We start from the raw sequence: 17,992 nt of genomic DNA, 5'->3' as shown, positions 1-17,992 counted from the left end.
CGAACTAAGGGATCTACAGCAACTCAAGAGGGGCTGTGAAACCACTTGGAAGCTAACCCGAAGACCACAAAAAGAAACTTACAGAAATCTCCTCCCTCTACAAAAAGATAATCCTTCAGGCTAAGCGAAATTCTTATAACAAGCGCATATCTAATGCAAATTTGAATATAAGGGAACTGTTCACCATCCTCAAGGAACTAGAGTCACCTATCCCCATTCCGGATAGCTGTTCCAAAGATAAAACATGGTGCTCAGACATACAACAAGCCCACTCAAATAATGTATCTATGCTTCAAAATAAAATAGCTAAGAAAAAAGCCTCACTGACTCTGACTCAACCAGCTCAGGCTAACAACCGTGCCACTAACCCCCTGTCTAAGAAACAGGACACAGTTACACTCTTCACATTCTCAAAAATCTCTATCATTGAGGTAGAGAAAGTAATCCTCTCCCTTAAAACCTCTAATTGCCAGGGCGACCTCTGCCCAGCTCATAAAAGATGCAGCCAGAGATCTCTCCCCATTTGTATCTAAACTAATCAATGCTTCATTCGCGTCGGGCATCGTGCCTTCCAACCTGAAGCAATCTTGAGTACTACCTCTGCTTAAAAAGCAAACCTTAGACCCACTTATACCGACCAATACCCCCAATAACAACAGTCCCGTTTCTGCTTAAAATCCTAGACAAGATAGCCTATGACCAAATTCAGAAATTCTTGGAACAACATAAATTACTAGGAGCACGTCAATCAGGATTCCGACCACAACATGGTACAGAGACGGCCCTCATCGACTTGAAAGGGCAAATAGATGATCTAAGAGATAAATGCAAAATGACTCTTCTCCTGCTGCTGGACCTTTCGGCTGCATTCGACCTCATCAACCACAAGGTCCTTTGTAGCCATCTAGATTCAGCTGCCCACTTTTCCAAAGAAGCTATAACTTGGGTCGAGTCCTTCCTCAGTGATAGGACTATGAGGGTGTTCTCCCCCTCAGTGGCGGCCGATCCAATCCCAATCCTGTGCGGAGTTCCTCAGGGATATTGTGTCTCCCCTACTCTATACAACATATTTACTAAGCCCCTTTTTGATGATCTGGACCTTCTTGGTATCACCTACACTAATTATGCAGATGATACCCAGATTCTCCTTCCACTTTCCAGTGATTACAATAAGGATTTGGCCTTGGTAAATAGGGTGTATCTCATCATTCAGGCTTGGATGGCTTCTCACGGTCTATGCCTCGATGATGACAAAACAGAGCTTATCATCCTAGGGACTCACACTAATCTTAAAAAACTAAGCCAGGATTACTCCTCTTTCGAGATTGATGGTAATATCATCAAGGTGTCCAGGGAGGTGAAGACACTCAGCTTCTACCTGGACTCCACCCTCTCCTTTGACAAACAGGTGAAATCCTTGGCATCTGCCACAGCATACACATGTAAGCTTATTAGAGCAGGTAAATATTTTATCTCCGATAACAATTGCATTATCTTAGCCAGGGCCTTGATTCTGCCCAGGCTTTATTATTGTAATGCTCTATACATTGGCGCTAACAAAGCTATCATCCATAGAATCCAAATCCTACAAAATAATGCCTTGAGAGCAGATCTTGGCCTATGCAAATGAAAGCACATTTCGAAAATCAGACATCGAAACAATTGGTTGTCGACCCAGAACAAAATCTACCTAAAAGTTGCCTCACTTGTTCACAAAGCCTTGAACAATGCCACACCTAGCTATCTTACAGATAAATTCACAAAGAGAAGTTCTTCCCAACCAGTCAGAACCTCTAATGCCTATAGCTTAATTACACCTAGATTTAGGCTGGAGAAGGTTGGCGGTTGCAGTTTCCAGGTCCGAGCGGCCCAACTATTGAACTCACTGCCTTATCATCTACGTGAGGAACAGCCCTTTCCGAAATTCAGGTCCAACTGTCTTAATCTGCTGAAGGCGACCAACAACTAGTTGTACACTAGCAGGTCGACTTGCCAGCACTTTACTCATGATTTCCATTACTGTATATATATTCACTCACCCACTACCTATCCTCTATACCACACACTCGGTCTATTGATGTGACTCAGCGCCTGTATATAGTCTGCTCTGCTTCCATTTTGTACTGTGCATATTGACGACGTGTGGAATCTGATTCTAACCACTGACTGCTTGTATATATATTACTGTGTATGTATTTTGTAACTATGTAACCTCAAGTTTCGCATATGCTGTACTGCTGCTCCCGGCTACCTTCGGGTTTGGTGCACATTATAAGTGAATAAACAAACAAACAAAACTATTTATGAACTAGCACCCCGTGAGATAGGACTGTTAAAGAATGTGTTAGCATTGCACATTACCCTTAAACCAGGAGCAGTATTACTCAGAGTAAAGCAGTACCCCCTGTCGAAGGAGGCAGGATAGTTAATGAGGGGATATTTGACATGATCACAGCACTATTACACCAGGGCTTATAGTTCCCTCAGAGTCCCCATGTAACATGGCCATATACCCTATCAAGAAAGCAAAGGGGTCCACTTTGAGGATGATTTAGGATTTACACCTCTTAAACAAATTGTCCCAAACTCAGCAACAATACTTTGTAACATACCCGCTGTGACCCACTTCACCGTTGATTTAAAGAGCACATTTTTCTCCATCCGACTGCACCCCGATTCTCAGTATCTCACTGCATTCACCAATCGCGGAAAAATATTCCTGAACACTCAGCTCCCACAGGGGTACTGTGAATCCCAGAGTATTTTTAACAGGGTACTGCACACTAAGTGAACATACATGTGCCCAGCATCATAATACAACATGTTGACAATTTATTGGTATGCAGTGCGAGTGAGAACCAGTGCAGAGAAGACTCCATCACATTGCTGAAGTTGTTAGCAGAGAAAGGGTAAAAAGTAGATAGAGCGTAAATGCAATACTGTCAACACAAAGTTCCATACTTATAACAACTAATTTCTGTTGATTGCAAGAGAGTAACACATGAGCGCTTAGCTGCAGTGCATGACACCCCACCGCCAGTGACTGTCAAAACCATGCAAATGTTCTTATGTTCCATAGTAGTGGGGGTGATTAACGAACTAGCGGTTGAGTTCTGTAGGTCTCGCTTGTCGGTTGGGTGGTTATTGACCGGTATCTGGAAGATAATAGACCAAAGACATATGTAAATTAGGAAGCTAAAAATTATGAGGCTCATGATGTGAGAGGGCAGGGGAGGTAGCTTATGATGGGTTGGTACACTTTCTAAAAGTGGCCTGTGACTATACTAATTCTGGGTTGTGATTAGATGTATTGGGCCTGCATAGATGAATAAACAAAACAAAATTTCAGGGCGAGAGGTCACACCAATCAAACATTTTGACACATATAACAGTCAATAGCGCTGCTTTTTTAGACTGAATGTATTTAATAACATCTGAATAACGACACAAGTGGGGATAGAGCACCCAGGGATATTGAAAGACAAAACAGATAAGTATAATCCAGTGGAAAGGACTGGATTTCAATGAATAATAAACAAAACACTGCTAGTATTGGTCAACTATTTCAATTATGCAGTTACAGAATGAACACAAACCCAATTTGATGGACATATAACAACAACAAAAAATCAGTGCATGAACTGTGCACTGTTCAGGCGGTGTAATCATCGACACAAAGGTGTTTCGGCCTAGAGGAGAGCTGTAGAATGCAGCTTTGTATGCAGGCCTTCATCAGGATGTTGTCACGACGCTCGCCCAAAACCCGCTCTGGCAAACCCATTGGCCAGGTGGAGTCAGGACTCGGGCCTCTAGAGCCTGGCATCCTCTTCAAAAGCCCTCAGGGGGCCAGTCCTGGCGCCTATTGCGCCAGGCTCATACACCATGAACAACAATGTGCTTGGGAACTAGTTTATTGTATTGTCAGCCAACATGGAGGCATCCACATAGCTTGGTTCCCTAAGAACCAAGCTATGCGGTCTAGTGTTTTGGGTGTGGCAGGCCTGGAACTACTTTCCCTGGTACTACTTTACCTGGGCGATATAAACCACATCCTGACTGCAGAACATGCTTCGTGTTACTTGGCAGCTTGCAACGTGACGCTCGCCGTGTCCAGCCATTCCCTTGAGCCTCGGAGAAGCAGAACCTGCAAGGAGACAAAAGGAACATCATTAGCAGCAGCATTTTACCTGCAGTCTTCATCTTTAAACACTCGCAGCTACTGAGAACAGCTTCCTCGAATCTGCACGCCTCCCGGACAGAACGACCTGAAAGAGGAAGATAGAGGCAACATTAAAGAAGGCCGTAGAGACATTTACAAATTACGAACTGCTCAAAAGGCTTACCTGGATGGTCGCCTCTCGGCTGGCATCACTCCGGACATTCCACTTGCGCTGAAGAACACTGCGACCTACAAGAAAGGAAAACACAGGTTAGCAAGGCAAGACTTCGCAGCGCTGCGCATAGCGCTTACTTACCGCATCATAGCGCTCTTAATGCGCCATCATTAACCAGCGGGGCTCAACCAAGCCAGTTCGCTGCGCTGAAGCTCTGCATACCTAAGGGAGAAAAAAGATTTTAAACAAAGAAAGGAATGCAGGATAGCAACAAAACTAAAGAACAGCAATAAGACCTACCTGAACAATATCAAACGGGCCGGCGTCAGTGAAGTAACTGGACCGCACTCGCCCATGAAAGACAACGCGCCCCTGCAAAGAAGGCAGGACGGAGAGCATGCCTAATTCTAATACAAGGCAGAACCTTCCCCGCAGTCCACATCAGGGCAAAGCTGAGAAGCATACCAGCAAGTAACTCGGCTGGGTGGCGTCCCTGTGGATAGCAGGTGAGCATACCAGACGTGTGATGGAGTAAGTTGTGGGCCCGGGATCTCTATCTATAAATAACAAATGGAGTGTGATGAGTAAAGGGGTGACCTCGAATGAAAGTAAAATAATGAATCACTGAGCTCCCAAAGGATGCTTGACTAAAAAAAGGAAAAGCTCTGTATGTGTATGGAGCATAGTTCTTACCGAAGACTTATCCAGTACAGGGGTAAGTGAGAATATCCATCATAGGTATAGATATCTGGACGGCATATAATTGGCCAATGAGGAAACAAGTGAAAACCTGTAACGACACGATAGGATCTATAAGGGTTCTGAAATGATCCTGGTTCCAAGTGGAAACAAATGGTGAAATGGGTAAAGTCTTACCTCAGGTGGTAATTGGTGTCATCTAAAGTGATGATGGTGGAGACACCCACTTCATAAAGGCGGCTGCTAACCCAGACTGTCCATAAATAACAGGACCTGTGTCTGAAAAGTGTGTTTTAGTGAGGCTATTGTGTTGTAAAAGCACGTAAAAAAATGGACATAATGCAACACATCTTGGTTAAAAAGTCTGAGCCTGTCAGAGGCGCATGGACTGGGAGGCGTAATAAACTGCCCCGGGATCGTAGCACAAAGAATTGTATTGGAAAACGACTTACTCTGACTAATTTAGAATGTTTGTCTTGGGCTGCACGGTAACAGCGTCTCTCGTGAGCGAGGGCCGCGAAGAGTGAAACCGTGACCATGACAACCGTGAGTAAATACACCCGCATGTTGTCCTGATTGGATAAACCGTGGCGCTCCCCTGGTTGCGCATCATATGGGGAACAACGAATGAGAGGCTGCCACGGGAGAGGGCCAAAAGGCGGCCAATGGCTGAAGCACAAAAAGTGAAAAAAATGTGTGACGGGGAAGGCACAGTTCTTTTGTACGTGCTGTTTAGATTAACCGAGCGCGTTGACTGAAAAAAACCCGGCGGACAGGGCCCGGCAAAAACAATAAACCCAGGTCCTGATGACTAAATGAAAAGCGCGCTGTGAGCGTGTGATGTGTCTGGTCAGTTCAAGGAGAAACTATTTCAGACTCAGTGCGCGGGTGCTGCCTCGAAACGAGGAATAGTGTCACCGCATATTAAAACAAAATGCCGAGAATACGGTCAAATTGTTAGAGTATCCGGGTCAGCTATGGGTGTTGTAGAGGTAAAGAAAAAAATATTAAAAAATATAAAATGCATGAACCCAGCTGCTAAATAGGTGACGTTGCCCCTCCTGGTCTTGTGTGTGGTGAAATTCGATAGATGCCATCCCTACACACATGGATTCAAAACGCTGTTTCAATTAAAGCACAAAACATCTGAAGTGAACATATTAGATACAGATGTAATGATACATAGCGTGTGAACATTTTTGAAACAGATGTATATGATCCTTAGTGTGTAAAAAGCGGTATGCACTTCTTGTAAACATTGCAAGAATATATTTCAAAGACACAATTTAGCAAAAACAATTTGAAAAAACATTAGATGTTTAGCAGTATTTTCTACACAGGTGAACTCAGGCACAGAGAGCTTTTGATGACAAAAATCAAAAGGCATGATTGAAGACCCACGTTTGTTTATGGAGGACTTGATTGTCATAACCAACAGCCGTACATTCGCTGATGTGCGTGGTCCCAACAGATAAAATAAATGAATGAGAGCCAATAATGTGTGTCATATATTAGGGCTTATCCACAAAAAAAAAAATATTGTGTGAAGTAACAAGTAAACATTAGTTGGAGTTGTTACGCGACAGCCTAATATCTCTGGCGCCGTCACTACGTGAATTGAGAGGTCAAAAAATAAAAATAAAACTATATAATTATGTGGAGCTCAATGGTTCAAAAAGGTGGTTAGATCCCGCTGTATCCTGTTCCGTTCACTGACTGTAGAAGTGTTTCCATTCCACAGAAACATTCAGTCCAGTTTTTACGGTGTCGAGTTTGTGGACCAATTGTTGTTCCAATCTCGTAAGTGCTTGGTCCCTGTCTCCTCCTCTCTTTTGTGGAGTTAATTGTTGTATGATGGTCCAGGAGATGTCATTGTTGGTGTGTCCTAGTCGGCTGAAGTGTTCCACCATAGGCTTGTCTGGTATTTTGTTCTTAATGCAGGATCTGTGTTCTGAGATCCGCTGTTTAACTGGTCTGGTGGTCTTGCCTATGTATAGTAGGTGGCACAGGCATTGTATGCCATAAATGACAAACTTGCTGTTACAATTGGTATGGGTCTGCAGAATGCGATGGTTATCCTTGTAATCGAACGTTTTTGTGAAGGTGGTGTAGCGGCATGCCACACAGGTACCACATCGATAGTGTCCCACAATGTTGGGAAGGCCCCACAGTGTGTTGGCTGTCTTGGTCTCTTTGATGTATGTATGGACCAAAGTGTCCCTTAAGTTTTTGTTCTTCTTGAATGCAAAGATAAGCTTTCTCTCCAAAGTGCCCTTATTTTTTATCAAATGCCAGTGTTTGTTGATTGTTTGTTTGGTGAGATTGCTCAACGGGCTGTATGTTCTTACACAGACCAGTCTGTTCATCTCGTTTTTTTTCTTAGGTGTCAAACATGTTGTTCTGTCCATGTTGAAAGCCCTTTTTCTTGCCTGTTTAATGGATTTCTTGGGGTATCACCTTTCTTTCAAGCGATTCTGGAGGCCGTTGGCATGTAGGTCGTATTTTTCTTTATCTGAGCAGTTCCATCTGATCCTCAGAAACTGGCCGTATGGTAGATTGTATTTTTGACCCTGCGGGTGGTAACTGGAAAAATTCAGTAAGCTATTCCGATCTGTGGGTTTTCTGTAAAGTTCGGTTTTTAGGCTGTTTCCTGATCTGTATATGTGCAAATCTAGAAAATCCACAGCCTGGTAGCTCCAATCAATTGTAAACCGAATGTGGTCATTGCATTCATTGAGCCATTGGTGGAAGGAGCCCAGTTCTGCTTCTGTGCCAGTCCATATGAGTAAAACATCATCGATGTACCGTCGCCACAGGAGTATGTGCGACTTATAAGGGTTGTTGTCATTGTCTATATGGTCTGTTTCACATTGGGCCATATACAAATTGGCCACGTCAGGGGAAAATGTTGCCCCCATACTCACGCCTTTTATTTGCTGATATAGTTGGTCCTTGAATAGAAAAACGTTCTCTGGCATGGCGAGTCTAACACATTCTAAAATGATATCCGTAGGTTTTGATGTCACATCTGTCCTTTTATTGAGGCAAATTTTTAAAGCTTCTAAACCTTCTGCTTGTGGTATAGATGTATATAGGGCTTCGACATCCATTGTAGCCAAAATACAGTCTTGAGGTAGTTCTAGTTCGTGTAGGATTATGCATAGAGCAGTGTGAGCTAATGGTAGATGTAATAGACTAAATTCTGATAGGAACAATGAAATAGACTTGATTGGATTCAAATGGGCACAAAGGTAATATTGCTAGAACCGCAGTATCTAGAATCAAATAGAATCAGAAGCCAATGATGGGCATGATGGTTACAATAATGGAAATACAATAGCTATCCTGTACCTGTGTCAATTCATCCTGAGTGGATGTCGGAATGCTACTTGCTATCATTATGGGGTACAAGACACTTCGACACTGGATAATTATTTCACATGGGACACACACTTCCAATTTGCAGGGTAATTCATAGAAATTCGCACAAAAGTGGCGCACGCGGCTGGCGCACAGCGTGCCCGTGCGAATGTCTGCGCCAGCCGCGTGCGCTAAAATCGATTTCCGCGCACAGCGTATTCATGGATTTTCGCATCCAAAACCAGCCGTGACGCAGCGTGCCGCAGCGACCCTGCAGTAGCGCCAGTTACGCCCCCAAGAACGCCCTCGCGCAAGGAAAAGCCTTCAAAATCCCCAAATAATCGCAAAGGGCTGCGCCAACCCTGGACCAGTTCACAGGGCTGGCAAACAGCAAACGCCAAGCGGGGAACGTGTATTTCAGTGGTTCGCGGGAAGTTCCACACGCGATTGTCCTGTGTACGTGTGCATCAGGGGTGCGTGGGAAGTAATACACGCAAAAGCAGCAGGTTACGTGTATTCCAGGGGTGCGCGGGAAGTATCACACGCAAAAGCAGCAGGGTACGTGTATTCCAGGGGTGCGCGGGAAGTATCACACGCAAAAGCAGCAGGGTACATGTATTTCAGGGGTGCGCGGGAAGTATCACACGCAAAAGCAGCAGGGTACGTGTATCTCAGGGGTGCGCGGGAAGTATCACACGCAATTCCATCAGGGTACGTGTATTCCAGGGGTGCGCGGTAAGTATCACACGCAAAAACAGCAGGGTACGTGTATTCCAGGGGTGCACGGGAAGTATCACACGCAAAAGCAGCAGGGTACGTGTATCTCAGGGGTGCGCGGGAAGTATCACACGCGATTCCATCAGGGTACGTGTATTCTAGGGGTGCGTGGGAAGCATCACACGCAAAAACAGCAGGGTACGTGTATTTCAGGGGTGCACGGGAAGTATCACACGCGATCCCATCAGGGTACGTGTATTCCAGGGGTGCGCGGGAAGTATCACATGCAAAAACAGCAGGGTACGTGTATTCCAGGGGTGCACGGGAAGTATCACACGCGATTCCATCAGGGTACGTGTATTACAGGGGTGCGCGGGGAGCACCACACGTGAATTGCACGTGTGGGTCCTCCCAGGTGTTCCCTCTACACCCTCACCGGCCCCAGCAGGTGGCCCACACCACAGGGGCCTACCCTGCACATTTCCTGCAGGCACCCCATCCACCATGGCCATGCCCCCAGCCAACCCACATGTCACCTTGCACTACTGCCCACCAACGCTAGTCCCCCTGCACCCCCAGCCACCAGGGGCAGCCTCCACCAGGCCCCCACCCAAGTCTCCCATCACCCCCACCCCCCAGCAGTGCAGGGGCAGCCTCCACCAGGCCCCCACTCATGTCTCCCATCACCCCCACCCCCCAGCAGTGCAGGGGCAGGCTCCACCAGGCCCCCACTCATGTCTCCCATCACCCCCACCCCCCAGCCACCAGGGGCAGCCTCCACCAGGCCCCCACTCATGTCTCCCATCACCCCCACCCCCCAGCAGTGCAGGGGCAGCCTCCACCAGGCCCCCACTCATGCCTCCCATCACCCCCACCCCCCAGCCACCAGGGGCAGCCTCCACCAGGCCCCCACTCATGTCTCCCATCACCCCCACCCCCCAGCAGTGTAGGGTCAGCCTCCACCAGGCCCCCACTCATATCCCCCATCACCCCCACCCCCCAGTAGTGCAGGGGCAGCCTCCACCAGGCCCCCACTCATGTCTCCCATCACCCCCACCCCCCAGCCACCAGGGGCAGCCTCCACCAGGCCCCCACTCATGTCCCCCATTACCCCCACCCCCCAGCAGTGCAGGGGAAGCCTCCACCAGGCCCCCACTCATGTCCAACTCATGTCTCCCTGCACCTCTACCCCCCAGCCACCAGGGGCATCCTCCACCAGGCCCCCACTCATGTCTACCACCACCGCCACCCCCCAGCAGTGAAGGGGCAGCCTCCACCAGGCCCCCACCCATGTCTACCACCACTGCGACCCCCCAGCAGTGCAGGGGCAGCCTCCACCAGGCCCCCACCCATGTCTCCCTGCACCCCCACCACCCAGCCACCAGGGGCAGCCTCCACCAGGCCCCCACCCATGTCTCCCATCACCCCCACCCCCCAGCAGTGCAGGGGCAGCCTCCACCAGGCCCCCGCTCATGTCTACCACCACCGCCACCACCCAGCCACCAGGGGCAGCCTCCACCAGGCCCCCACTCATGTCCAACTCATGTCTCCCTGCACCTCCAGCCCCCAGCCACCAGGGGCAGCCTCCACCAGGCCCCCACTCATGTCTACCACCACCGCCACCCCCCAGCCACCAGGGGTAGCCTCCACCAGGCCCCCACTCTTGTCTCCCATCACCCCCACCCCCCAGCAGTGCAGGGGCAGCCTCCACCAGGCCCCCACTCATGTCTCCCATCACCCCCACCCCCCTGCCACCAGGGGCAGCCTCCACCAGGCCCCCACCCATGTCTCCCATCACCCCCACCCCCCTGCCACCAGGGACAGCCTCCACCAGGCCCCCACTCATGTCTCCCATCATCCCACCCCCCAGCAGTGCAGGGGCAGCCTCCACCAGGCCCCCACTCATGTCTCCCATCACCCCCACCCCCCAGCAGTGCAGGGGCAGCCTCCACCAGGCCCCCACTCATGTCCAACTCATGTCTCCCTGCACCCCCACCCCCCAGCCACCAGGGGCAGCCTCCACCAGGCCCCCACTCATGTCTCCCATCACCCCACCCCCCAGCAGTGCAGGGGCAGCCTCCACCAGGCCCCCACTCATGTCCCCTATCACCGTTACCCCCCTGCAGTGCAGGGGCAGCCTCCACCAGGCCCCCACCCATGTCTACCACCACCGCCACCCCCAAGCAGTGCAGGGGCAGCCTCCACCAGGCCCCCACTCATGTCCCCTATCACCGCCACCCCCCAGCAGTGCAGGGGCAGCCTCCACAAGGCCCCCACCCATGTCTACCACCACCGCCACCCCCAAGCAGTGCAGGGGCAGCCTCCACCAGGCCCCCACTCATGTCCCCTATCACCGCCACCCCCCAGCAGTGCAGGGGCAGCCTCCACCAGGCCCCCACCCATGTCTACCACCACCGCCACCCCCAAGCAGTGCAGGGGCAGCCTCCACCAGGCCCCCACTCATGTCCAACTCATGTCTCCCTGCACCTCCACCCCCCAGCCACCAGGGGCAGCCTCCACCAGGCCCCCACTCATGTCTACCACCACCGCCACCCCCCAGCAGTGCAGGGGCAGCCTCCACCAGGCCCCCACCCATGTATACCACCACCGCCACCCCCCAGCAGTGCAGGGGCAGCCTCCATCAGGCCCCCACTCATGTCCAACTCATGTCTCCCTGCACCTCCACCCCCCAGCCACCAGGGTCAGCCTCCACCAGGCCCCCACTCATGTCTACCACCACTGCCACCCCACAGCCACCAGGGGCAGCCTCCACCAGGCCCCCACTCATGTCTCCCATCACCCCCACCCCCCAGCAGTGCAGGGGCAGCCCCCCCAGGACCCCACTCATGTCTCCCATCACCCCCACCCCCCTGCCACCAGGGGCAGCCTCCACCAGGCCCCCACTCATGTCCAACTCATGTCTCCCATCACCCCCACCCCCCTGCCACCAGGGGCAGCCTCCACCAGGCCCCCACTCATGTCCAACTCATGTCTCCCTGCACCTCCACCCCCCAGCCACCAGGGGCAGCCTCCACCAGGCCCCCACTCATGTCCCCTATCACCCCCACCCCCCAGCCACCAGGGGCAGCCTCCACCAGGCTCCCACACATGTCCCCCTGCACCCCCACCCCCGAGCCACCAGGGGCAGCCTCCACCAGGCCCCCACTCACGTCTCCCAGCCAACATGTCACCACAATGTAGATCCCTGGCCCTTATGGTGAGCCTCCAAATGGCAAACACCCACCCGAGTATTGCATCCACCCACTTAGAAATTGCAAAAACATGACAGAAGCCCAATTGCAAGTTTTGAAATGAACACATGTCCCTCACATACACCCAATGGGTGTCAGTGAATGTCAAAACCCATATCATGATATGCATGAAACCAATGAGATGATACTACACATTGAACTTTGAAGAAAAAATATGTATTAAAAGCAACATAAATTGAATCAAAAATAAACAAACAATAATAGAAATGTAACAAAAAAAAAAACAGCAGGCCCGTGAAAAAATGCTAAGCCACAAATCATAATGCAAAGGAAAGGTGTCCAAAGTCACAAATTAAAATCGAAAACCATTGCTCCATGGCGAAATCATAATAAAAATTGAAAATCCAAAAGTCAACTATGTACAGATAACTATCCAGGGTCCATGATCCCAACCGAAGAAATTAAACCTATCTAATAACACTACCTAAAAAAAATAACTATATACAAAAATGTGGCACATTGTCCAAAAGGTCCAAAAATAAAGCCAAACCAAAGGAAACCTAACACTAACTATATAACTATTTACAAGGGCAGCGGGCTAGTCCGACGGCTCACTTCGGGATGTTCCGGGCCAGGGCATCATCGAACTCCTGCTCAATGTCCCGGAGGCGCTCCTCCTCCATGGCCCCGAGGGTCCGCAGGGCCGTCCACATGTTCCCCCCAAACTCCCTGCGGATTGCCTCGAGGCACTCGGCATGCCTCAGGGCCCTCTGCATGGAGTTCTCTGCCCTGACCATCGTGAGCCGTGCCTCTTCCGCCCGCTGCCGCTCCGCATCTATGGCGTGGCCCAACCGCTGCCACACAGAAGACACTTCCCGTCCTGGGTCCTCCTGCCCTCCGGCCGATGCCTGCCCCTCCGATGTGGAAGGCCCTGAGCCATCATGGCTCCCACCACGTTGCTGCTGCTGCTGCTGCGCCTCGGCCCGTGCACTGCCTCCTGCTGCCTGCACATCCTCCCCTGGCTGGGGTGAAGTTGTTGATGTGGCGACCCCTGCTGGACGTCCGACTCCCGACTGTGGCAGGGATGCCTCCTCCACCAGCCTGGCTGCACCGTCAGAGGCAGCTCCACAGGGCACCCAGGTGAATGATGGGTGGGAAGATGGCACAGAGGACGACTGGCGCATAGGGGGTTCAGTTGAGGGGGTCATAGCAAGCCCCATCGCCGTCAACGAGCCATTCGAGATGACGTGCAGTCTCCTCATGAAAAGACTGCAGGTCACCTCGCATGGCCCGTTGACGCAACGCCACACCAGTCAGGACAGGCTCAACCCGGACCCGGATAGCCATGTCCGCAGGCAGAGGAAGGCCAGTTGTCGTGAGTTCATCCCCTGCCCGAAAACGGGTCTGGACGTAGGCATCCCTGCTGGTGCAAGATGATGCAGTGACAGGATCAAGGACAGGATTGCACACAGGCACCTCCGCGGCGACCTGTGCTGCCTCCTGTCCCTGCTCCTGCACTGCACCACTAGCACCAGTGGAATCCCCACCTCCAGACCCCGTCTCTGTTGCTTGCACGGCCTCCTCCTCCACCAAACCCCCCACCAACCTGGATGACTCCGTGCCATCTTCCCCCGTTGGGCCCTGTGGGGTCCCAGCTGCCCCTTCTGCTGCCGAGGAGTCCAACTCCGACCTCCGCCTCTTGGACCTCCCCCCGGCAGCTGCGGCCTGGGACGTGGCACCGGACTCCTCACTCCCCGATGAGATCACAACCTGGGAGGGGAGCCGGGCCTTGTGTCTCCGGCTGGCGGTGCGATCCCCGCCGCTGTGCTCCACAGCACCTTCTCCGCCCTCTTCATCAGTTCACGCTGCAGACAGGGAGAAATAAAACACAGGCATCAGGGCACTGTACAATGGACACATACACACATGACAGTTGCACATGAGTGGCATTGGCAAACCTCAGACATGGCATCACAATCGGCAACACACATGTCATTTCAACTTGCACACATGAGCCATACCACAGCCACATTGAAACTGCCAGCACCATCCATACACATACAACAGCATGAGCAGGCAAAGGTGAGCCAGACATCACATGCAACACAGGGAGTGCACTACACAAGCACGCACACCACCACACTTGCATGCATGTGTACATCTCAGCCAACTGTCGCAGTGTTCCGATGGGCATCCATGTCACATCTGCCAATCAGGCTTCCACATCCCGCTGTCACATGCATCCATGTTGCATCACTGCTGCACCCTTGTCAAATACACACACATGCACATGTACACAGTGCTGATACATGCAGCTGAAAAACAACATACATGCGTTACATCACGAACATGCCCACTTACATACACATTCATCCAAACATGTGTGCCCACACAACTGCATTTGGCATGCAAGCCTACACACACAAGCACCATCCATGTCTCACACATGACAGCCCTCGCATATGTTAGCCTCACAGCCCTGTACACCCCCACCCATACTCGGCCCCATACAAACAGATGTGCAACCGGCACACTACTGGCACATCACCACACGCACAGCCTACAATCATGATGCATGTACACTTACCGCTCGACTCCAGACGGGTCTGCTTCTCAAGGACCTGGACGTGGAGCGCTGGGGATATGCGGTCCAGCACCCTCATCTGATCTTCCGACAAGTGGCCCCGCCGCCCCTTAGTATCCGCTGCCTTCAAGAGGCGCCGGGCCTTGTTCAGGGTCCTGGACCTGAAGTCCTCCCAGCGCTTCTTGACATGTTGGAAGTCGCAGACTGCCACCCCCTCCGCGTTGATGGCAGTCACGATGTCCGTCCAGATCCGAGTCTGTCCTTCCTTGTCGGCACGCACACTTCCGTAGAGGGCATCATACTGCCCCAGGACTTGCTCCACCAGGAAACCAACTTCCCTGGCACTGAAGCTGGTGCCCCACTGCCTCTCTGGCCGGGGGTTGTCAGTGGTGCCAGATGTTGCAGTGCCCGACATGACAACCCCAGAGGCAGGAGTGAGTGGGCAACTGGGTCCTGGGGCTGGGCTGTGGAGCGATGGAATCCCAGTCGGGAGTCTTCGGTTCCAGCAGGGGTGGTCACAGCAACAGCACCCCTGGCTGATGTGCAGGCAGCAAATGGCAGGGCACGTGGGCAGCAGGCAGTCAGGCAGCAGCAGATGGCAGGTGGGAGTGTGCTCGGGGCTCTGGGGGGCAGTAATTCGGCCTTCTGGGCAGGAGCGTGTTCTTCCGTGTGCTTACGCGTGGCCAGCTTGATACGGAGTGATTAGGCACGTGAAAATCCTGCATGTCTGCGTGTGAATCGCGGAAAGGCCCTTAGCGCGTATGCACGTCAGCACGCATATGCGATTTCAATGGACCAAAGGCCCTTAGTGCGTAAGCGCGTCTGTGACGTGACACGCGCGGGTCTTTCCCTCATTACACGTGATGACAGAGCACACGTGGATTTCCACCTATCGCGTGTGGAACTTCCTTCGCACCCCAGAAATACACGTACCCAGGCCAATCGCGTGTACGCTCACTTCCTTCCGATTACACGCGATGACACTCGGACGTACAGTTTTACCACGTGTGCTCGCATATGCGATTCCATTGGTCCAAAGGCCACCATGCGCAGCTGTGTTCACGCGCATGGCCGTAGAGAATGGTGCGTGTAAAAACGAAGAGATACACGTCCGAGTGTCAAAGCGTGTAATTGGTGGAAATGTCCTCATCGCGTATGCGCGTCTGTGACGTGGGTATAAAAGGTACGTGTAGAACGCCATTTCCTTGTACGTGCTTTTCGTGGAGAGCGAGTGGGTGAATTCTGTACTTCTTGTCGGTTAGCACGAGATTTACTTCACAGCGTTTCCAGTTCGTACTCCCTGTTACCTCTGACAGCTTTTTCTCGTTTCCTCTTTTTCCTGGGCCTGTTTCCTCAAACAGCGTTCCCTTCTACTGTTGTCCTGTCTCCTCAGAGAGCGTACAATTCTACTTTTGGCGGGGGTGTTGCCAACGCGCACACGCGCATATTTTTTCACGCTTTTGTTCCTGGCAGACGGTGAGTCGCGCACGTATTTAACATATGTGCTTGCCCCGTGTGTCGCATACCCCTTCAGAGGTCATTCTAGGCTGCGTGTGACACGCATACGTTCATTCTTGTGTTTCTGGGTGCCACAGCGTAGTGCAGGTTTATTTTTCCACGCACGTGGTCTGGGAGGGGTTGCGTGCACCTTACTTCGCTTTTTTGGGGTGCCTGTGCGTTGCGTGACCCGTCATCTTTCCCCAGGGGTGACATACAGCCTTGCTAGAGCACTAGGATACGATTACCATCTGGTACCCAACCCCTTTGACCCCCAATTGCCCAGGACAATAGTTCACATCGACTCCCATACGCACAATAACATCTGTGCCATGGCTGGGAGGCAACCAAGCCGTAAGGGTGGCAAAGGTGGCCGAGCCCCAAGTGGTGGCCGTGGTGGATCCAGTAGGGGACGTGGCCGTGACTTGCAGGGTGCCCCTAGCCCCCCATGTGTGGAGGAGCAGTCAGGGACACCCATGCCCCCCCCGGTTGAGGTTACCGTGGCTGACACCATCCATGCTCAGCCCTTGTTGGACCAGCCCACTGTGGAACCAGACCTGGCACAGGGTGACTCCATGGCTGACTTCCAGGTCAGCAGGTCTAGGCCACGTGCACCGGTGAACATTGGTGTCATCAGGCCACGTGGATCAGGGGCAACTAGGTCATCTGCTGCCCCGCGTAGACAGGCTGGGGAGGCTGCAGGGGCAGCTGCAGCTCCATCCACCCCACCTCTCACACACCCATCCAGGACAGTGTCGGTCCAAGTCCATCATGCTGACATTCCCCCTGACACCATCACACTTGAGCTAATGCCTGCACCAACTCCCATGCTGAGTGTGCAATCCCACGCTCCTGCCCCTAGTGTCCAGAGCGGCGTAGGACACTCAGGATCCCCACCACCTTCCAAGCGGAAGAGGAAGAGTGCTCGTCCAGTAGAGGCTGATGCCCCAGACACCGCTACACAGTCCGGCCCATCAAGGAAGCCCAGCTTCAATGAGGCCGAACTGAATGCACTTGTAGAGTATGTGTCCGCACATGACCGCAAAACGATGATTGTTGCAGGATCCAAGACCACACCTGCACAACATCAGGCACACTGGCAGACCATTGCAGATGAAGTGGGAAAAGTGAACAAAAGGCTCCCACCAATCCCCTCTCAACCCTGGCCTAGAGGATCACGGCCCAGACACCCGCCACGAGAGGAGTTTGCCCATCTACCAGACGACCAAATACCCTGGTACAGGAACATACGGATGTGCCCACTCGCGTGCCCACCCGCCTGCCCACCAGCCTGCCCTGCACATGCCGACACCTGCGGCATGGATGGACTCGACTGAACCATCCAGCACCAAATCAACACATCGTTAGAGATACCATGACGACCTAGCCAATGGTCAGCACACCTGTGCAAACATACACACAGGACACTCCCACACCAATCCACACGAAGAACATACTCAGTGCTATGACGTAGGCGACGGACACACCCACGGACGTGCATCTTTATTATTTTCCACATAGGCTTTTCAAAATGCAGAAACGCAAGACGCACAATGAACTCATCTAAAAAGGCTTGCTCACGCTTCTCC

The sequence above is a fragment of the Ambystoma mexicanum genome, chromosome 5p, assembly GCF_040938575.1.
Source record: "Ambystoma mexicanum isolate Mex_15411 chromosome 5p, UKY_AmexF1_1, whole genome shotgun sequence".
Classification (NCBI taxonomy): Eukaryota; Metazoa; Chordata; class Amphibia; order Caudata; family Ambystomatidae; genus Ambystoma; species Ambystoma mexicanum.
This window is presented reverse-complemented; position numbering follows the sequence as displayed.